Raw genomic sequence first — 21,347 nt, 5'->3', positions numbered from 1 at the left:
CGCTGGTCACAGCAGGGACAGCAGAGAGCTCAGGCGCTGGTCACAGCAGGGACAGCAGAGAGCTCAGGCGCTGGTCACAGCAGGGACAGCAGAGAGCTCAGGAGCAGAGCACAGCAGGGACAGCAGGGAGCTCAGGCGCTGGTCACAGCAGGGAAAGCAGAGAGCTCAGGAGCAGAGCACAGCAGGGACAGCAGAGAGCTCAGGCGCTGGTCACAGCAGGGACAGCAGAGAGCTCAGGTGCTGGTCACAGCAGGGACAGCAGAGAGCTCAGGCGCTGGCCACAGCAGGGACAGCAGAGAGCTCAGGCACTGGTCACAGCAGGGAAAGCAGAGAGCTCAGGCGCAGAGCACAGCAGGGACAGCAGAGAGCTCAGGCGCTGGTCACAGCAGGGGCAGCAGAGAGCTCAGGAGCAGAGCACAGCAGGGACAGCAGAGAGCTCAGGCGCTGGTCACAGCAGGGACAGCAGAGAGCTCAGGAGCAGAGCACAGCAGGGACAGCAGAGAGCTCAGACGCTGGTCACAGCAGGGACAGCAGAGAGCTCAGGCGCTGGTCGCAGCAGGGACAGCAGAGAGCTCAGGAGCAGAGCACAGCAGGGACAGCAGAGAGCTCAGGCGCTGGTCACAGCAGGGACAGCAGAGAGCTCAGGCGCTGGTCACAGCAGGGATAGCAGAGAGCTCAGGCGCTGGTCACAGCAGGGACAGCAGAGAGCTCAGGAGCAGAGCACAGCAGGGACAGCAGAGAGCTCAGGAGCAGAGCACAGCAGGGACAGCAGAGAGCTCAGGCGCTGGTCACAGCAGGGGCAGCAGAGAGCTCAGGCGCTGGTCACAGCAGGGACAGCAGAGAGCTCAGGCGCTGGTCACAGCAGGGACAGCAGAGAGCTCAGGCGCTGACCACAGCAGGGACAGCAGAGAGCTCAGGCGCTGGTAACAGCAGGGACAGCAGAGAGCTCAGGCGCTGGTCATAGCAGGGACAGCAGAGAGCTCAGGCGCTGGTCACAGCAGGGACAGCAGAGAGCTCAGGCGCTGGTCACAGCAGGGACAGCAGAGAGCTCAGGCGCTGGTCACAGCAGGGACAGCAGAGAGCTCAGGCGCTGGTCACAGTAGGGACAGCAGAGAGCTCAGGCGCTGGTCACAGCAGGGACAGCAGAGAGCTCAGGAGCAGAGCACAGCAGGGACAGCAGAGAGCTCAGGCGCTGGTCACAGCAGGGACAGCAGAGAGCTCAGGCGCTGGTCACAGCAGGGACAGCAGAGAGCTCAGGTGCTGGTCACAGCAGGGACAGCAGAGAGCTCAGGCGCTGGTCACAGCAGGGACAGCAGAGAGCTCGGGTGCTGGTCACAGCAGGGACAGCAGAGAGCTCAGGTGCTGGTCACAGCAGGGACAGCAGAGAGCTCAGGCGCTGGTCACAGCAGGGACAGCAGAGAGCTCGGGCGCTGGTCACAGCAGGGACAGCAGAGAGCTCAGGCGCTGGTCACAGCAGGGACAGCAGAGAGCTCAGGCGCTGGTCACAGCAGGGACAGCAGAGAGCTCAGGAGCAGAGCACAGCAGGGACAGCAGAGAGCTCGGGCGCTGGTCACAGCAGGGACAGCAGAGAGCTCAGGCGCTGGTCACAGCAGGGACAGCAGAGAGCTCAGGTGCTGGTCACAGCAGGGACAGCAGAGAGCTCAGGCGCTGGTCACAGCAGGGACAGCAGAGAGCTCAGGCGCTGGTCACAGCAGGGACAGCAGAGAGCTCAGGCGCTGGTCACAGCAGGGACAGCAGAGAGCTTCAAGAAGGGTCTAGATGCCTTTTTACATCTAACACTGACAATTTTGTTATATAGAATGATTTCCTCCCAATCCCTTCCTCATCCAATCCCTTCCCTTCCTTGGTTGAACTTGATGGACAAGTGTCTTTTTTTAACTGTAGAAACTATGTAACTACCTGGAGCACACACATGGAGGAGCTCCCAGCCAATGGAAATGACAGATTATTTTATCCCAATATCCCCTGATCATGTATTATCATACGACAGGTGCGGAGATTATTAGTGCTCCTTATTGTGTTGCTATTTCGAGGCTTTTCTTTGAGACCTTGATCTGGTGCTTCCTCTCCTCGCTGGGTGGGGGCTTTGCCTCCTGACCTTTGTGGACCTTAGGGCTCCCCCACCTATTTAGGTTTTCTGCTTGTTTTGTACGTCTTTTCCTGTGACCATGAGCCTGAAGATCTGGCGCGGCTCATAATGGACCAGCGATCCCGGATGGCAGGTAAGTGGACGCTTCTTCTGTAGGATGTGTCATCTGTCGTATACAAGCTGCACAGCGCTCTAATGTACTCTCATTTATGCTTTAGACTAGACTGTCCCCGTTCTTCTAGGCAGCATCTACCAGCGCCAGGAGAGGATACCGTACAGCACACGGACCGCAAGGTGGATTGGAGAATATGTCGCCTGCACTCGTCTAACAAGACCAGACAACCAGAGCCCCCGGCCGGAGCACTGCATACAGCTGCACATCACAGGGGCCTAAATCTCAGAGAGAACCCATCCAGATACATCACTGCCTCTGCACCAAGACCTCAGGCACCAACACCATCCTCTGCGCCCGTCCTTTATCTACTGCGCCAGAGGCCGCGCCAGGAAAGCTACAAGAACATTTCAAACCTTAAATATCAAGATGGATTTTTTGCATGTTTTATAAATATGGGGTCAGGGGTTGCTGGGAGCTGGGGTCAGGGGTTGCTGGGAGCTGGGGTCAGGGGTTGCTGGGAGCTGGGGTCAGGGGTTGCTGGGAGCTAGGGTCAGGGGTTGCTGGGAGCTAGGGTCAGGGGTTGCTGGGAGCTAGGGTCAGGGGTTGCTGGGAGCTGGGGTGAGGGGTTGCTGGGAGCTGGGGTCAGGGGTTGCTGGGAGCTGGGGTCAGGGGTTGCTGGGAGCTAGGGTCAGGGGTTGCTGGGAGCTAGGGTCAGGGGTTGCTGGGAGCTGGGGTCAGGGGTTGCTGGGAGCTAGGGTCAGGGGTTGCTGGGAGCTAGGGTCAGGGGTTGCTGGGAGCTGGGGTCAGGGGTTGCTGGGAGCTGGGGTCAGGGGTTGCTGGGAGCTGGGGTCAGGGGTTACATTTAGTGGCTAGAGAGCAGGAGCACACCTGAAGCTTTGGGGCTGTCCCAGAGGTTAAAACCGCTGCTCTAAATACAAATACACCGGCTCTAATGTGGCCAAGATTAGTAATCTGTTCCCCGTGGCAGCTCTGATTACTCTTCATGCTCTTTCACTGCGGAGACCTGTGCGCTACAAGTATAAGCTCCAATCCCCAATATCATCTGCCGCACCTTATTGGACCAATCATATGTTCCCATTGGGTGGGTCAATGGTGGATCCCGCTGGGTACAGAATTCTTAGGTCTAGATTCCAGAACAGACAGAAGTGTTTAGGGTGAAGCAAGTTCTCCTTTATATCTTCTATTCCACGTGAGACGGAGGTGCAATAGGGCAGCACAGGGAAATATATGAATGTATTATATATATGTCTGGTAAGTCAAGTGTTAAATGCTATGTTTACATTAAATGTATCGTCCTGAGGGAGAGCAGGCGCTCTGATTGGCTGGAGACCCACAATGTTCCAGAACAGACACATTATACACTTCGCTGTTCAGATCTCTGGCTCCTTGTAAATTTGGCTTTTTAGTGAAATACTCAGAGCGGTGTAACATCTTCCTGTGTCGGCAGGATGCGGCTTAGGTGGTGGTGATATTTGGCGTTCGGTTGCCTGTGTGAACACGCTCTTAGCTCGCTGGCTGATTGGAGTTGATAGCACGGCACCCTTATCCTCCTGCTGTCGGCTCAGTGACCTGGAGCGGAGGTTCTGGACTTGCTGTTTGCTGCACACGCAGTTTTAGTTCTGCTTGACCTCCTTATCACCTGTGAGATTTCTCCGTTTTGCTGCTCTTTCTAGTCTTCTGATCTCTGGGTTTCTGACCCCGGGTTACTGGCGCCACAGTCAGCTTCCGATAGTACTAAGAAGTACTGGCGTGCGGAGCCTAACAAGCCCCCCGGTCTTCCCCAGAGCCCGCTGCGAGGCAGGATGGATTTGGCTGCCAGGGACTTGCAGGTCGCTTAGCCAATGGGGAAGCGGCTGGTGGTGTAGGACCCGGTCACGTAGAGCTGGATCAGGATCAGAATCTCTAGCAGAATGAAGAACAAGCCAAAGTCAGGGACACAAGCGGGTCCAGGTCACAGAAGTTGAGGTCAGGGATTCCCAGCATCAATACAAAACACAAGGGCTGGAGCACATACAGAAGACTCTGATTCTCTGGCGCTGGTCTGGAGATCAGGAAGTAGTTTTATAAAACGTCCTATGAAGAAGATCATGTGACCTCAGGAGGAAATTCCAAGTGTGTCTGTAATGCTAAGAACCGGCCACCAGAGGGAGATGGAGCGTGATACCTGTTCCTGCCACCAGAGGGAGATGGAGCGTGATACCTGTTATTGCCACCAGAGGGAGTAGAAAGCTGGAGGAGTCCGTGCAGAATCCTGACACTCACATCTTCTGATTATCTGCCATATCTACTGTGACCCGGACCTTTAAAGGGATTGTCCACTTTCAGCCAATAATTGTTATTGCTTGTGCACAATTTTCTAGATCTCTGCTTGCTGTCCTGCTGTGGACAGCTTACTTGCTTACTCTCAGTGGATAGAAATCTGTTCGTGGTCTTGTGATGGACACGCAGGAGCACGGGCTGTTAGTATCACGTGGCTCTGATAACAGCTTGTGTGGCGTTTTAGCTCCTATCACTCAGTGATGGTCGGTGTAATATTCCAGAGTGGGAGCGGGGACTCTCTAAGCAGACACTTCATGATCCCTCTGTGCTGTGAGCGGGGACTCTCTGAGCAGACACTTCATGATCCCTCTCTGCTGTGAGCGGGGACTCTCTGAGCAGACACTTCATGATCCCTCTGTGTTGTGAGCGGGGACTCTCTGAGCAGACACTTCATGATCCCTCTGTGCTGTGAGCGGGGTCTCTCTGAGCAGACACTTCATGATCCCTCTGTGCTGTGAGCGGGGACTCTCTGAGCAGACACTTCCTGATCCCTCTCTGCTGTGAGCGGGGACTCTCTGAGCAGACACTTCATGAATCCTCTGTGCTGTGAGCGGGGACTCTCTGAGCAGACACTTCATGATCCCTCTGTGCTGTGAGCGGGGACTCTCTGAGCAGACACTTCATGATCCCTCTGTGCTGTGAGCGGGGACTCTCTGAGCAGACACTTCATGATCCCTCTGTGCTGTGAGCGGGGACTCTCTGAGCAGACACTTCATGATTCCTCTGTGCTGTGAGTGGGGACTCTCTGAGCAGACACTTCATGATCCCTCTGTGCTGTGAGCGGGGACTCTCTGAGCAGACACTTCATGATCCCTCTGTGCTGTGAGCGGGAACTCTCTGAGCAGACACTTCATGATCCCTCTGTGCTGTGAGCGGAGACTCTCTGAGCAGACACTTCATGATCCCTCTGTGCTGTGAGCGGGGACTCTCTGAGCAGACACTTCATGATCCCTCTGTGCTGTGAGCGGGGACTCTCTGAGCAGACACTTCATGATCCCTCTGTGCTGTGAGCGGGGACTCTCTGAGCAGACACTTCATGATCCCTCTGTGCTGTGAGCGGGGACTCTCTGACCAGACACTTCATGATTCCTCTGTGCTGTGAGCGGGGACTCTCTGAGCAGACACTACATGATCCCTCTGTGCTGTGAGCGAGGACTCTCTGAGCAGACACTTCATGATCCCTCTGTGCTGTGAGCGGGGACTCTCTGAGCAGACACTTCATGATCCCTCTGTGCTGTGAGCGGGGACTCTCTGAGCAGACACTTCATGATCCCTCTGTGCTGTGAGCGGGGACTCTCTGAGCAGACACTTCATGATCCCTCTGTGCTGTGAGCGGGGACTCTCTGAGCAGACACTTCATGATCCCTCTGTGCTGTGAGCGGGGACTCTCTGAGCAGACACTTCATGATCCCTCTGTGCTGTGAGCGGGGACTCTCTGAGCAGACACTTCATGCTCCCTCTGTGCTGTGAGCGGGGACTCTCTGAGCAGACACTTCATGATCCCTCTGTGCTGTGAGCGGGGACTCTCTGACCAGACACTTCATGATTCCTCTGTGCTGTGAGCGGGGACTCTCTGAGCAGACACTTCATGATCCCTCTGTGCTGTGAGCGGGGACTCTCTGAGCAGACACTTCATGATCCCTCTGTGCTGTGAGCGGGGACTCTCTGAGCAGACACTTCATGATCCCTCTGTGCTGTGAGCGGGGACTCTCTGAGCAGACACTTCATGATCCCTCTGTGCTGTGAGCGGGGACTCTCTGAGCAGACACTTCATGATCCCTCTGTGCTGTGAGCCGGGACTCTCTGAGCAGACACTTCATGATTCCTCTGTGCTGTGAGCGGGGACTCTCTGAGCAGACACTTCATGATCCGTCTGTGCTGTGAGCGGGGACTCTCAGAGCAGACACTTCATGATTCCTCTGTGCTGTGAGTGGGGACTCTCTGAGCAGACACTTCATGATCCCTCTGTGCTGTGAGCGGGGACTCTCTGAGCAGACACTTCATGATCCCTCTGTGCTGTGAGCGGGGACTCTCTGAGCAGACACTTCATGATCCCTCTGTGCTATGAGCGGAGACTCTCTGAGCAGACACTTCATGATCCCTCTGTGCTGTGAGCGGGGACTCTCTGAGCAGACACTTCATGATTCCTCTGTGCTGTGAGCGGGGACTCTCTGAGCAGAAACTTCATGATCCCTCTGTGCTGTTAGCGGAGACTCTCTGAGCAGACACTTCATGATCCCTCTGTGCTGTGAGCGGGGACTCTCTGAGCAGACACTACATGATCCCTCTGCTGTGAGCGGGGACTCTCTGAGCAGACACTTCATGATTCCTCTGTGTTGTGAGCGGGGACTCTCTGAGCACACACTTCATGATTCCTCTGTGCTGTGAGCGGGGACTCTCTGAGCAGACACTTCATGATCCCTCTGTGCTGTGAGCGGGGACTCTCTGAGCAGACACTTCATGATTCCTCCGTGCTGTGAGCGGGGACTCTCTGAGCAGACACTTCATGATTCCTCTGTGCTGTGAGCGGGGACTCTCTGAGCAGACACTTCATGATCCCTCTGTGCTGTGAGCGAGGACTCTCTGAGCAGACACTTCATGATCCCTCTGTGCTGTGAGCCGGGACTCTCTGAGCAGACACTTCATGATCCCTCTGTACTGTGAGCGGGGACTCTCTGAGCAGACACTTCATGATCCCTCTGTGCTGTGAGCGGGGACTCTCTGAGCAGACACTACATGATCCCTCTGTGCTGTGAGCGGGGACTCTCTGAGCAGACACTTCATGATTCCTCTGTGTTGTGAGCGGGGACTCTCTGAGCAGACACTTCATGATTCCTCTGTGCTGTGAGTGGGGACTCTCTGAGCAGACACTTCATGATCCCTCTGTGCTGTGAGCGGGGACTCTCTGAGCAGACACTTCATGATCCCTCTGTGCTGTGAGCGGGGACTCTCTGAGCAGACACTTCATGATCCCTCTGTGCTATGAGCGGAGACTCTCTGAGCAGACACTTCATGATCCCTCTGTGCTGTGAGCGGGGACTCTCTGAGCAGACACTTCATGATTCCTCTGTGCTGTGAGCGGGGACTCTCTGAGCAGAAACTTCATGATCCCTCTGTGCTGTTAGCGGAGACTCTCTGAGCAGACACTTCATGATCCCTCTGTGCTGTGAGCGGGGACTCTCTGAGCAGACACTACATGATCCCTCTGCTGTGAGCGGGGACTCTCTGAGCAGACACTTCATGATTCCTCTGTGTTGTGAGCGGGGACTCTCTGAGCAGACACTTCATGATCCCTCTGTGCTGTGAGCGGGGACTCTCTGAGCAGACACTTCATGATCCCTCTGTGCTGTGAGCGGGGACTCTCTGAGCAGACACTTCATGATTCCTCCGTGCTGTGAGCGGGGACTCTCTGAGCAGACACTTCATGATTCCTCTGTGCTGTGAGCGGGGACTCTCTGAGCAGACACTTCATGATTCCTCTGTGCTGTGAGCGGGGACTCTCTGAGCAGACACTTCATGATCCCTCTGTGCTGTGAGCGGGGACTCTCTGAGCAGACACTTCATGATTCCTCCGTGCTGTGAGCGGGGACTCTCTGAGCAGACACTTCATGATTCCTCTGTGCTGTGAGCGGGGACTCTCTGAGCAGACACTTCATGATCCCTCTGTGCTGTGAGCGGGGACTCTCTGAGCAGACACTTCATGATCCCTCTGTGCTGTGAGCCGGGACTCTCTGAGCAGACACTTCATGATCCCTCTGTGCTGTGAGCGGGGACTCTCTGAGCAGAAACTTCATGATCCCTCTGTGCTGTGAGCGGAGACTCTCTGAGCAGACACTTCATGATCCCTCTGTGCTGTGAGCGGGGACTCTCTGAGCAGACACTACATGATCCCTCTGCTGTGAGCGGGGACTCTCTGAGCAGACACTTCATGATTCCTCTGTGTTGTGAGCGGGGACTCTCTGAGCACACACTTCATGATTCCTCTGTGCTATGAGCGGGGACTCTCTGAGCAGACACTTCATGATCCCTCTGTGCTGTGAGCGGGGGCTCTCTGAGCAGACACTTCATGATTCCTCTGTGCTGTGAGCAGGGACTCTCTGAGCAGACACTTCATGATTCCTCTGTGCTGTGAGCGGGGACTCTCTGAGCAGACACTTCATGATTCCTCTGTGCTGTGAGCGGGGACTCTCTGAGCAGACACTTCATGATCCCTCTGTGCTGTGAGCGGAGACTCTCTGAGCAGACACTTCATTATCCCTCTGTGCTGTGAGCGGGGACTCTCTGAGCAGACACTTCATGATCCCTCTGTACTGTGAGCGGGGACTCTCTGAGCAGACACTTCATGATCCCTCTGTGCTGTGAGCGGGGACTCTCTGAGCAGACACTACATGATCCCTCTGTGCTGTGAGCGGGGACTCTCTGAGCAGACACTTCATGATTCCTCTGTGTTGTGAGCGGGGACTCTCTGAGCAGACACTTCATGATCCCTCTGTGCTGTGAGCGGGGACTCTATGAGCAGACACTTCATGATTCCTCTGTGCTATGAGCGGGGACTCTCTGAGCAGACACTTCATGATCCCTCTGTGCTGTGAGCGGGGACTCTCTGAGCAGACACTTCATGATCCCTCTGTGCTGTGAGCGGAGAGTCTTTGAGCAGAAACTTCATGATCCCTCTGTGCTGTGAGCAGGGACTCTCTGAGCAGACACTTCATGATCCCTCTGTGCTGTGAGCGGGGACTCTCTGAGCAGACACTTCATGATCCCTCTGTGCTGTGAGCGGAGACTCTCTGAGCAGAAACTTCATGATCCCTCTGTGCTGTGAGCGGAGACTCTCTGAGCAGACACTTCATGATCCCTCTGTGCTGTGAGCGGGGACTCTCTGAGCAGACACTACATGATCCCTCTGTGCTGTGAGCGGGGACTCTCTGAGCACACACTTCATGATTCCTCTGTGTTGTGAGCGGGGACTCTCTGAGCAGACACTTCATGATCCCTCTGTGCTGTGAGCGAGGACTCTCTGAGCAGACACTTCATGATCCCTCTGTGCTGTGAGCGAGGACTCTCTGAGCAGATACTTCATGATCCCTCTGTGCTGTGAGCGGGGACTCTCTGAGCACACACTTCATGATTCCTCTGTGCTGTGAGCGGGGACTCTCTGAGCAGACACTTCATGATCCCTCTGTGCTGCGAGCGGGGACTCTCTGAGCACACACTTCATGATCCCTCTGTGCTGTGAGCGAGGACTCTCTGAGCAGACACTTCATGATCCCTCTGTGCTGTGAGCGAGGACTCTCTGAGCAGATACTTCATGATCCCTCTGTGCTGTGAGCGGGGACTCTCTGAGCACACACTTCATGATTCCTCTGTGCTGTGAGCGGGGACTCTCTGAGCAGACACTTAATGATTCCTCTGTGCTGTGAGCGGGGACTCTCTGAGCACACACTTCATGATCCCTCTGTGGTGTGAGCGGGGACTCTCTGAGCAGACACTTCATGATTCCTCTGTGCTGTGAGCGAGGACTCTCTGAGCAGACACTTCATGATCCCTCTGTGCTGTGAGCGAGGACTCTCTGAGCAGATACTTCATGATCCCTCTGTGCTGTGAGCGGGGACTCTCTGAGCACACACTTCATGATCCCTCTGTGCTGTGAGCGGGGACTCTCTGAGCAGACACTTCATGATTCCTATGTGCTGTGAGCGAGGACTCTCTGAGCAGACACTTCATGATTCCTCTGTGCTGTGAGCGGGGACTCTCTGAGCAGACACTTCATGATTCCTCTGTGCTGTGAGCGGGGACTCTCTGAGCAGACACTTCAAGATCCCTCTGTGCTGTGAGCGGGGACTCTCTGAGCAGACACTTCATGATCCCTCTGTGCTGTGAGCAGGGACTCTCTGAGCAGACACTTCATGATCCCTCTGTGCTGTGAGTGAGGACTCTCTGAGCAGACACTTCATGAGTCCTCTGTGCTGTGAGCGGGGACTCTCTGAGCAGACACTTCATGATCCCTCTGTGCTGTGAGCAGGGACTCTCTGAGCAGACACTTCATGATCCCTCTGTGCTGTGAGCGGGGACTCTCTGAGCAGACACTTCATGATCCCTCTGTGCTGTGAGTGAGGGCTCTCTGAGCAGACACTTCATGATCCCTCTGTGCTGTGAGCGGGGACTTCATGATCCCTCTGTGCTGTGAGCGGAGACTCTCTGAGCAGACACTTCATGATCCCTCTGTGCTGTGAGCGGGGACTCTCTGAGCAGACACTACATGATCCCTCTGCTGTGAGCGGGGACTCTCTGAGCAGACACTTCATGATTCCTCTGTGTTGTGAGCGGGGACTCTCTGAGCAGACACTTCATGATTCCTCTGTGCTGTGAGCGGAGACTCTCTGAGCAGACACTTCATGATCCCTCTGTGCTGTGAGCGGGGACTCTCTGAGCAGACACTACATGATCCCTCTGCTGTGAGCGGGGACTCTCTGAGCAGACACTTCATGATCCCTCTGTGCTGTGAGCGGGGACTCTCTGTGAGTGAGGGCTCTCTGAGCAGACACTTCATGATCCCTCTGTGCTGTGAGCGGGGGCTCTCTGAGTAGACACTTCATGATCCCTCTGTGCTGTGAGCAGGGACTCTCTGAGCAGACACTTCATGATCCCTCTGTGCTGTGAGTGAGGACTCTCTGAGCAGACACTTCATGAGTCCTCTGTGCTTTGAGCGGGGACTCTCTGAGCAGACACTTCATGATCCCTCTGTGCTGTGAGCAGGGACTCTCTGAGCAGACACTTCATGATCCCTCTGTGCTGTGAGCGGGGACTCTCTGAGCAGACACTTCATGATCCCTCTGTGCTGTGAGCGGGGACTCTCTGAGCAGACAATTCATGATCCCTCTGTGCTGTGAGTGAGGGCTCTCTGAGCAGACACTTCATGATCCCTCTGTGCTGTGAGCGGGGACTCTCTGAGCAGACACTTCATGATCCCTCTGTGCTGTGAGCGGGGACTCTCTGAGCAGACACTTCATGATCCCTCTGTGCTGTGAGCCGGGACTCTCTGAGCAGACACTTCATGATCCCTCTGTGCTGTGAGCGGGGACTCTCTGAGCAGAAACTTCATGATCCCTCTGTGCTGTGAGCGGAGACTCTCTGAGCAGACACTTCATGATCCCTCTGTGCTGTGAGCGGGGACTCTCTGAGCAGACACTACATGATCCCTCTGCTGTGAGCGGGGACTCTCTGAGCAGACACTTCATGATTCCTCTGTGTTGTGAGCGGGGACTCTCTGAGCAGACACTTCATGATTCCTCTGTGCTGTGAGCGGAGACTCTCTGAGCAGACACTTCATGATCCCTCTGTGCTGTGAGCGGGGACTCTCTGAGCAGACACTACATGATCCCTCTGCTGTGAGCGGGGACTCTCTGAGCAGACACTTCATGATCCCTCTGTGCTGTGAGCGGGGACTCTCTGAGCAGACACTTCATGATTCCTCTGTGCTATGAGCGGGGACTCTCTGAGCAGACACTTCATGATCCCTCTGTGCTGTGAGCGGGGGCTCTCTGAGCAGACACTTCATGATTCCTCTGTGCTGTGAGCGAGGACTCTCTGAGCAGACACTTCATGATTCCTCTGTGCTGTGAGCGGGGACTCTCTGAGCAGACACTTCATGATTCCTCTGTGCTGTGAGCGGGGACTCTCTGAGCAGACACTTCATGATCCCTCTGTGCTGTGAGCGGAGACTCTCTGAGCAGACACTTCATGATCCCTCTGTACTGTGAGCGGGGACTCTCTGAGCAGACACTTCATGATCCCTCTGTGCTGTGAGCGGGGACTCTCTGAGCAGACACTACATGATCCCTCTGTGCTGTGAGCGGGGACTCTCTGAGCAGACACTTCATGATTCCTCTGTGTTGTGAGCGGGGACTCTCTGAGCAGACACTTCATGATCCCTCTGTGCTGTGAGCGGGGACTCTATGAGCAGACACTTCATGATTCCTCTGTGCTATGAGCGGGGACTCTCTGAGCAGACACTTCATGATCCCTCTGTGCTGTGAGCGGGGACTCTCTGAGCAGACACTTCATGATCCCTCTGTGCTGTGAGCGGAGACTCTCTGAGCAGAAACTTCATGATCCCTCTGTGCTGTGAGCGGAGACTCTCTGAGCAGACACTTCATGATCCCTCTGTGCTGTGAGCGGAGACTCTCTGAGCAGAAACTTCATGATCCCTCTGTGCTGTGAGCGGAGACTCTCTGAGCAGACACTTCATGATCCCTCTGTGCTGTGAGCGGGGACTCTCTGCGCAGACACTACATGATCCCTCTGTGCTGTGAGCGGGGACTCTCTGAGCACACACTTCATGATTCCTCTGTGTTGTGAGCGGGGACTCTCTGAGCAGACACTTCATGATCCCTCTGTGCTGTGAGCGAGGACTCTCTGAGCAGACACTTCATGATCCCTCTGTGCTGTGAGCGAGGACTCTCTGAGCAGATACTTCATGATCCCTCTGTGCTGTGAGCGAGGACTCTCTGAGCACACACTTCATGATTCCTCTGTGCTGTGAGCGGGGACTCTCTGAGCAGACACTTCATGATCCCTCTGTGCTGCGAGCGGGGACTCTCTGAGCAGACACTTCATGATTCCTCTGTGCTGTGAGCGGGGACTCTCTGAGCACACACTTCATGATCCCTCTGTGCTGTGAGCGGGGACTCTCTGAGCAGACACTTCATGATTCCTCTGTGCTGTGAGCGAGGACTCTCTGAGCAGACACTTCATGATCCCTCTGTGCTGTGAGCGAGGACTCTCTGAGCAGATACTTCATGATCCCTCTGTGCTGTGAGCGGGGACTCTCTGAGCACACACTTCATGATCCCTCTGTGCTGTGAGCGGGGACTCTCTGAGCAGACACTTCATGATTCCTCTGTGCTGTGAGCGAGGACTCTCTGAGCAGACACTTCATGATTCCTCTGTGCTGTGAGCGGGGACTCTCTGAGCAGACACTTCATGATTCCTCTGTGCTGTGAGCGGGGACTCTCTGAGCAGACACTTCAAGATCCCTCTGTGCTGTGAGCGGGGACTCTCTGAGTAGACACTTCATGATCCCTCTGTGCTGTGAGCAGGGACTCTCTGAGCAGACACTTCATGATCCCTCTGTGCTGTGAGTGAGGACTCTCTGAGCAGACACTTCATGATCCCTCTGTGCTGTGAGCGGGGACTCTCTGAGCAGACACTTCATGATTCCTCTGTGCTTTGAGCGGGGACTCTCTGAGCAGACACTTCATGATCCCTCTGTGCTGTGAGCAGGGACTCTCTGAGCAGACACTTCATGATCCCTCTGTGCTGTGAGCGGGGACTCTCTGAGCAGACACTTCATGATCCCTCTGTGCTGTGAGCGGGGACTCTCTGAGCAGACAATTCATGATCCCTCTGTGCTGTGAGTGAGGGCTCTCTGAGCAGACACTTCATGATCCCTCTGTGCTGTGAGCGGGGACTCTCTGAGCAGACACTTCATGATTCCTCTGTGCTGTGAGCAGGGACTCTCTGAGCAGACACTTCATGATTCCTCTGTGCTGTGAGCGGGGACTCTCTGAGCAGACACTTCATGATTCCTCTGTGCTGTGAGCGGGGACTCTCTGAGCAGACACTTCATGATCCCTCTGTGCTGTGAGCGGGGACTCTCTGAGCAGACACTTCATGATTCCTCTGTGCTGTGAGCGGGGACTCTCTGAGCAGACACTTCATGATCCCTCTGTGCTGTGACCGGGGAGTCTCTGAGCAGACACTTCATGATCCCTCTGTGCTGTGAGCGGGGACTCTCTGAGCAGACACTTCATGATTCCTCTGTGCTGTGAGCAGGGACTCTCTGAGCAGACACTTCATGATCCCTCTGTGCTGTGAGCGGGGACTCTCTGAGCAGACACTTCATGATCCCTCTGTGCTGTGAGCGGGGACTCTCTGAGCAGACACTTCATGATCCCTCTGTGCTGTGAGCGGGGACTCTCTCAGCAGACACTTCATGATCCCTCTGTGCTGTGAGCGGGGACTCTCTGAGCAGACACTTCATGATCCCTCTGTGCTGTGAGCGGGGACTCTCTGAGCAGACACTTCATGATCCCTCTGTGCTGTGAGCGGGGACTCTCTGAGCAGACACTTCATGATCCCTCTGTGCTGTGAGCGGGGACTCTCTGAGCAGACACTACATGATCCCTCTGTGCTGTGAGCGGGGACTCTCTGAGCAGACACTTCATGATCCCTCTGTGCTGTGAGCGAGGACTCTCTGAGCAGACACTTCATGATCCCTCTGCTGTGAGTGGGGACTCTCTGGGCAGACACTTCATGATCCCTCTGTGCTGTGAGCAGGGACTCTCTGAGCAGACACTTCATGATCCCTCTGTGCTGTGAGCGGGGACTCTCTGAGCAGACACTTCATGATTCCTCTGTGCTGTGAGTGGGGACTCTCTGAGCAGACACTTCATGATTCCTCTGTGCTGTAAGCGGGGACTCTCTGAGCAGACACTTCATGATTCCTCTGTGCTGTGAGCGGGGACTCTCTGAGCAGACATTTCATGATCCCTCTGTGCTGTAAGCGGGGACTCTCTGAGCAGACACTTCATGATGCCTCTGTGCTGTGAGATGCTGTATGCTGACAATGTGCTTAGATTATCAGGGTACAGGTTTATCTACACTTTTATTTAGCTTCTGAACAGTCACTAGTATCTGACAGATAGAAATATTGAGATGCATATAACATTCTCAGCCCTGCTACATCTCAGACCAGCTATATGCCCCCCTCCGTCCCTCTCTCCTGGATAAAGACCTGCCTGTAGCTTTACTCTCCTCTGGCGCTGGCAGGAAGTCTGTGTGTGTGTGAGAGCTCGTCCTGGAGTGCAAGGGTGGGGGCAGGAGGCAGAAAGCAGCTCAGAGCAGCGGCAGACAGGAACAATATGTCCTCACCGACCCCCAAGTCAGAAAAATTGAGGGTCGGATTTGTCCACCAGGACTGATAGAGACAGATTGTATTTGTATCTGTGAGATGCTGCATTTTTGTGAATTAGAGAATATCCGGAGTATATTTAAGAATCTTGTCTTCTTGGGAAAACCCCTGTAATGTCATAGTATTATAGGATATAAGGCCGGAAAAAGTCCCAAGTCCATCAAGTTCAACTTTTAAGACAGCTCAAAGCTGTCCACAATATTCCATGTGAGATCTGACCAAAACTATGTCCTTATGAGAATCTGTTCCTCTCTTGATACATCCTATAACATTTCATTTGCTTTAGCAGCAGCCGCCTGGCTCTGGTCAATAAAATTAAGTTTACCATCCACCCCCCTCAAGTCTTTTTCAGCTGCAGTTTTACCAAGTAATTGACTGTTTAGAAAATAATGTATATACTTGAGTATAAACCGACCCGGGTATAGACCGAGGCATCCAATTTTAACACAAAGAACTGGGAAAACCTATTGACTCAAGTATAAGCCTAAGGGTGGGAAATGCATCGGTCACAGCCTGCCCACAGTATAAAGCCAATATAGTATATAGCTAGCCAGTCCCCTGCCCCCAGTATATAGCCAACCAGCCCCTCCCCAGTATATAGCCATCCAGCCGCTGCCCCCCAGTATATAGCCAGCTAGCCCCTGCCCCAGTATATAGCCAGCCCCTGCCCCAGTATATAGCCAGCCAGCCCGTGCCCCAGTATACAGCCAGCCAGTCCCTGCCCCCAGTAAATAGCCATCCAGCCACTGCCCCCCAGTATATAGCCAGCTAGCCCCTGCCCCAGTATATAGCCAGCCCCTGCCCCAGTATATAGCCAGCCAGCCCGTGCCCCAGTATACAGCCAGCCAGTGCTCCAGTATATAGCCAGCCAACCCGCCCCCAGTATATAGCCAGCTAGAGCACCAGTATATAGCCAGCCCGCCCGCCCCCAGTATATAGCCAGCCCCTGCCACAATATATTGTCAGCCAGCCAGTGCCCCAGTATATAACCAGCCAGCCCGCCCCCAGTTCATAGCCAGCCAGCCCCTACCCCAGTATATAGCCACCCAGCCCAGCCCCAGTATATAGCCAGCCAGCCCCTGCCCCCCAGTATATAGCCAGCCAGCCCCTGCCCTGTATATAGCCAGCCAGTCCCTGCCCCCCAGTATATAGCCAGCCAGCCCCTGCCCCCAGTATATAGCCAACCAGCCCTCCTCCAGTATATAGCCAGCCAGCCAGTGCCCCAGTTAATAGCCAGCCCCTGCCCCAGTATATAGCCAGCCAGTGCACCAGTATATAGCCAGCCAGCCCCTGCCCCAGTATATAGCCAGCCCGCCCACCCCCAGTATATAGCCAGCCAGACCCTGCCCCAGTATATTGTCAGCCAGCCAGTGCCCCAGTATATAACCAGCCAGCCTGCCCCCAGTACATAGCCAGCCAGCTTGCCCCAGTATATAGCCAGCCCCTACCCCAGTATATAGCCAGACAGCCCAGCCCCCAGTATATAGCCAGCCAGCCCAGCCCCCAATATATAGCCAGCCCAGCCCCCGGTATATAGCCAGCCAGCCCAGCCCCCAGTATAAAGCCAGCCAGCCCCTGCCCACCATTATATAGCCAGCCAGCCCCTGCCCTGTATATAGCCAGCCAGTCCCTGCCCCCAGTATATAGCCAGCCACTGCCCCCCAGTATATAGCCAGCCATCCAGCCCTCCTCCAGTATATAGCCAGCAGCCAGTGCCCCAGTATATAGCCAGCCCCTGCCCCAGTATATAGCCAGCCAGTGCACCAGTATATAGCCAGCCAGCCCCTGCCCCAGTATATAGCCAGCCCGCCCACCCCCAGTATATAGCCAGCCAGACCCTGCCCCAGTATATTGTCAGCCAGCCAGTGCCCCAGTATATAACCAGCCAGCCTGCCCCCAGTACATAGCCAGCCAGCTTGCCCCAGTATATAGCCAGCCCCTACCCCAGTATATAGCCAGACAGCCCAGCCCCCAGTATATAGCCAGCCAGCCCAGCCCCCAATATATAGCCAGCCCAGCCCCCGGTATATAGCCAGCCAGCCCAGCCCCCAGTATAAAGCCAGCCAGCCCCTGCCCACCATTATATAGCCAGCCAGCCCCTGCCCTGTATATAGCCAGCCAGTCCCTGCCCCCAGTATATAGCCAGCCACTGCCCCCCAGTATATAGCCAGCCATCCAGCCCTCCTCCAGTATATAGCCAGCAGCCAGTGCCCCAGTATATAGCCAGCCCCTGCCCCAGTATATAGCCAGCCAGTGCACCAGTATATACACAGCCCACCCACCCCCAGTATATAGCCAGCCCCTTTCCCAGTATATTGTCAGCCAGCCAGTGCCCCAGTATATAACCAGCCAGCCTGCCCCCAGTACATAGCCAGCCAGCCTACCCCAGTATATAGCCAGCCAGCCCCCAGTATATAGCCAGCCAGCCCCTGCCCTGAGTTTTTCAGCACAAAAACCAATGATTGTGCACCAATTAGATTGTGTAGGTACAGTGAGTACAGTGTTAATTTTTTTATAGACTCACATATAATCTGAGTTAGGGTTTTACAGCACAATTTTTTGCTGAAAAACTTGACTTATACTCGAGCCTATACTGTAGGAAAAAAAAAAACACAAAAAAAAACTAAGAATTCAAATCACCCCCCTTTCACTAGAATGGATAAAAACTAAATAAAGCGTAAAATTCACTAAAACAGGCAAAATGCACATTTAATATCCAAAAACAGTTATTCCTGGTGGTGAACCCCATAATGGACCAATTATCCAAAAAATGCCACTTTTACTCCATATTACATCAGATCCAATTATTTATAGAAAGTCATCAAAAGGTCGCACAGTGCTCAACATGGTAGCAATGAAAACATCAGTTCATCTTACACGTCTCTGTACACTGAAGTATGAAAAAGTTATCAGCATCAAAATACGGCAATTCTTTTTTCCCCGTACACATTGGTTTTCATTTTTTCCAGCTTCCCAGTACACGGCCTGGAATAGTAAATCACGTCACTGAGAAGTGAAATTTGTCAGGCAGGAAATAAGCCTCACGCGGCTCCGTGCACGGAAACATGACAAGGTTATAGATCTTAGAAGGTGGGGGGCAAAAAATAAACTGAAAAACACTGCGTCCTTAAGGGGTTAATATACAGCTGGCTCTAAACTGTCACAGCCGGCTCCATTCATTCGGTATATATACACATGAAGCAACGTATAGTGGGCACCTCCAGCGCGCCGCTCCAAGCCTCCGTCTTGCTCTCCTCTTCTGGGGGCCACAATCTCCAGCGCAGCGTCTACTGTGCGGCAGCAGGGGGCACTTTCGTCTTGCAGTCATCATGTCGCCTGCGGCCTGCACCGTGTGCAGAGACGCTCTGCCTGTTACATGCCAATCCACTAATTGGCGTCGCCCCGTGACCCGCGCCAGCACACCATCTTTCAATGACATCGGTGACACAAGGATGTAACGGAGTTTTATCATCTGACCAGCGTGTGCCGTGGGCTCCTCCGGGAGCACTGGGGCCCTGGCACTTGCCCAGGTAACCCGGGTGTGGCACCGGCCATGCCCGGATCTATTAGGTTTTGGGAATAGATTACAAACCCTATTACAAAATTTATTGGACACCCACTAGAGCAGTGTTCCCCAAACTACGGCCCACGGGCCACATGCGGCCCGCACACTGGTTTTATGTGGCCTCCGCCGCACCCAGCGCTTGGAGCACCAGCAGGTCCTGCTGAGGCCCCCGGCAGGTCTCCACAGTCGGGCAGGGGCCTCCATCCGGACAGGAAACTCCAGCCCGTCACTGAATAGTGCCTGATACAGCCGGAAGCGGCCGCTCGAGCACTATTATTACAGGTGGAGCAATGTGACCGGAAGACAACACCGGCTCCTTGAACCTGGATGCGCGGCCGCACACCCCTTCCTGGCTGTCAGCAGCCCAAAGAAAGAAGACTTTAGTCCGGCCCTCCAACGGTCTGAGAGGGACTGTAAACGGCCCCTATGTAAAAAGTTTGGGGACCCCTGCACTGGAGGAAAGTCCAGCCCTAACACTATTCGGCCCAGGACCAGGAGACCATCCACCAAGTGAAAGAATAGTCCTTGCCCATACAGCCACCATTGCCGTTACACTTATAATACCTGTAATATGGAGAGAATGAGGCATCTCAAGCCGGACGCGCTGGTAGATATTATAAGAACCGGGACCTGTGGATAACATCTCTGTATTATAAAGCCGCGGCATCAGCCATGCAAACACCGGATACATCACAGTCACATTCTGGTAACTTGGGTTCATGAATCAGACGTACGACCAATGTTCCCTCCACTTCTTAAGTTTTGCCTCACGTTTGGTTATTTTCCGTTTTGTTGGTTGATGTTGTATAATAACTGTATAATGATACAATATGAGGAGAACCTGGAGCCTGGAATTGTATATTTTTGTCCGTGTGTCTGTGCAGTGGATTTTCAATGTTTGCTATTGGCTTTAATAAAATATCGCTCGTTTAGTGTTGCGGCTGCACTATTATTCATGCGATTCCTTTCTGCACTGAAGGGGGCGCTCCCCTATGTGAGTGTAAATTCCCTGCACTGCTGATGGGTAATGATACTGCACTGCGAGTACCGGGGGTCACATGAGGAGGGGGTCACATGATGAGGGGGTCACATGACTAGGAGGGGGTCACATGATGAGGGGGTCACATGATGAGGGGGTCACATGATGAGGGGGTCACATGACGAGGGTCAGCACCTTGTGCAGTGCTATTCAGTCCCTTCATGGAGACATTACACAGGACTAGACCATTGTACAGGGCAAGCCGGGGGGCGCCAGGACACACAAGCAGAAGTCACAGAATATGGAGAATAACTTCAGCATTTCATTATAAAGAGGACAGACGTGTAGTGTGAGGGACATGACTGGCGCCATCGCTTACTCACTTATTACACAGATGCACATCACAGGACACCTTGGGGGTCATTTACTAAGGGCCCCAATCGCGTTTTCCCGACGTGTTACCCGAATATTTCCGATGTGCGCCGATTTTCCCTGAATTGCCCCGGGATTTTGGCGCACGCGATCGGATTGTGGCGCATCGGCGCTGGCATGCACGCGACGGAAATGGGGGCGTGGCCAAACGAAAACCCGACGGATTCGGAAAAACCGCCGCATTTAAGAAAAAAATGTGTCGCGAAAATTGCATTTACCTTCACCCACCCCGGCTCAGTGTACTCCAGTGCGTTCCAGGGAACTTCAGCGCAGCAGCGCCACCTGGTGGACGACGGAGGAACTGCCTTACTAAATCCCGGCCGGAACCGAATCCACCGCATAGAACCCGCCGCAGGATCGTAAATGGGCCGGGTAAGTAAATCTGCCCCAATGTGGGTTGTACTGATATAATAATCACATGTACATTATATACTGTACTGATATAATAATCACATGTACATTATATATTGTACTGATATAATAATCACATGTACATTATATACTGTACTGACATAATAATCACATGTACATTATATATTGTACTGATATAATAATCACATGTACATTATATATTGTACTGATATAATAGTCACATGTACATTATATATTGTACTGATATAATAATCACATGTACATTATATATTGTACTGATATAATAATCACATGTACATTATATACTGTACTGATATAATAATCACATGTACATTATATATTGTACTGATATAATAATCACATGTACATTATATATTGTACTGATATAATAGTCACATGTACATTATATATTGTACTGATATAATAATCACATGTACATTATATATTGTACTGATATAATAG

The sequence above is a fragment of the Engystomops pustulosus genome, unplaced genomic scaffold, assembly GCF_040894005.1.
Source record: "Engystomops pustulosus unplaced genomic scaffold, aEngPut4.maternal MAT_SCAFFOLD_137, whole genome shotgun sequence".
NCBI classification, from domain to species: Eukaryota; Metazoa; Chordata; class Amphibia; order Anura; family Leptodactylidae; genus Engystomops; species Engystomops pustulosus.
Note: the sequence above shows the minus strand (reverse complement) of the source record.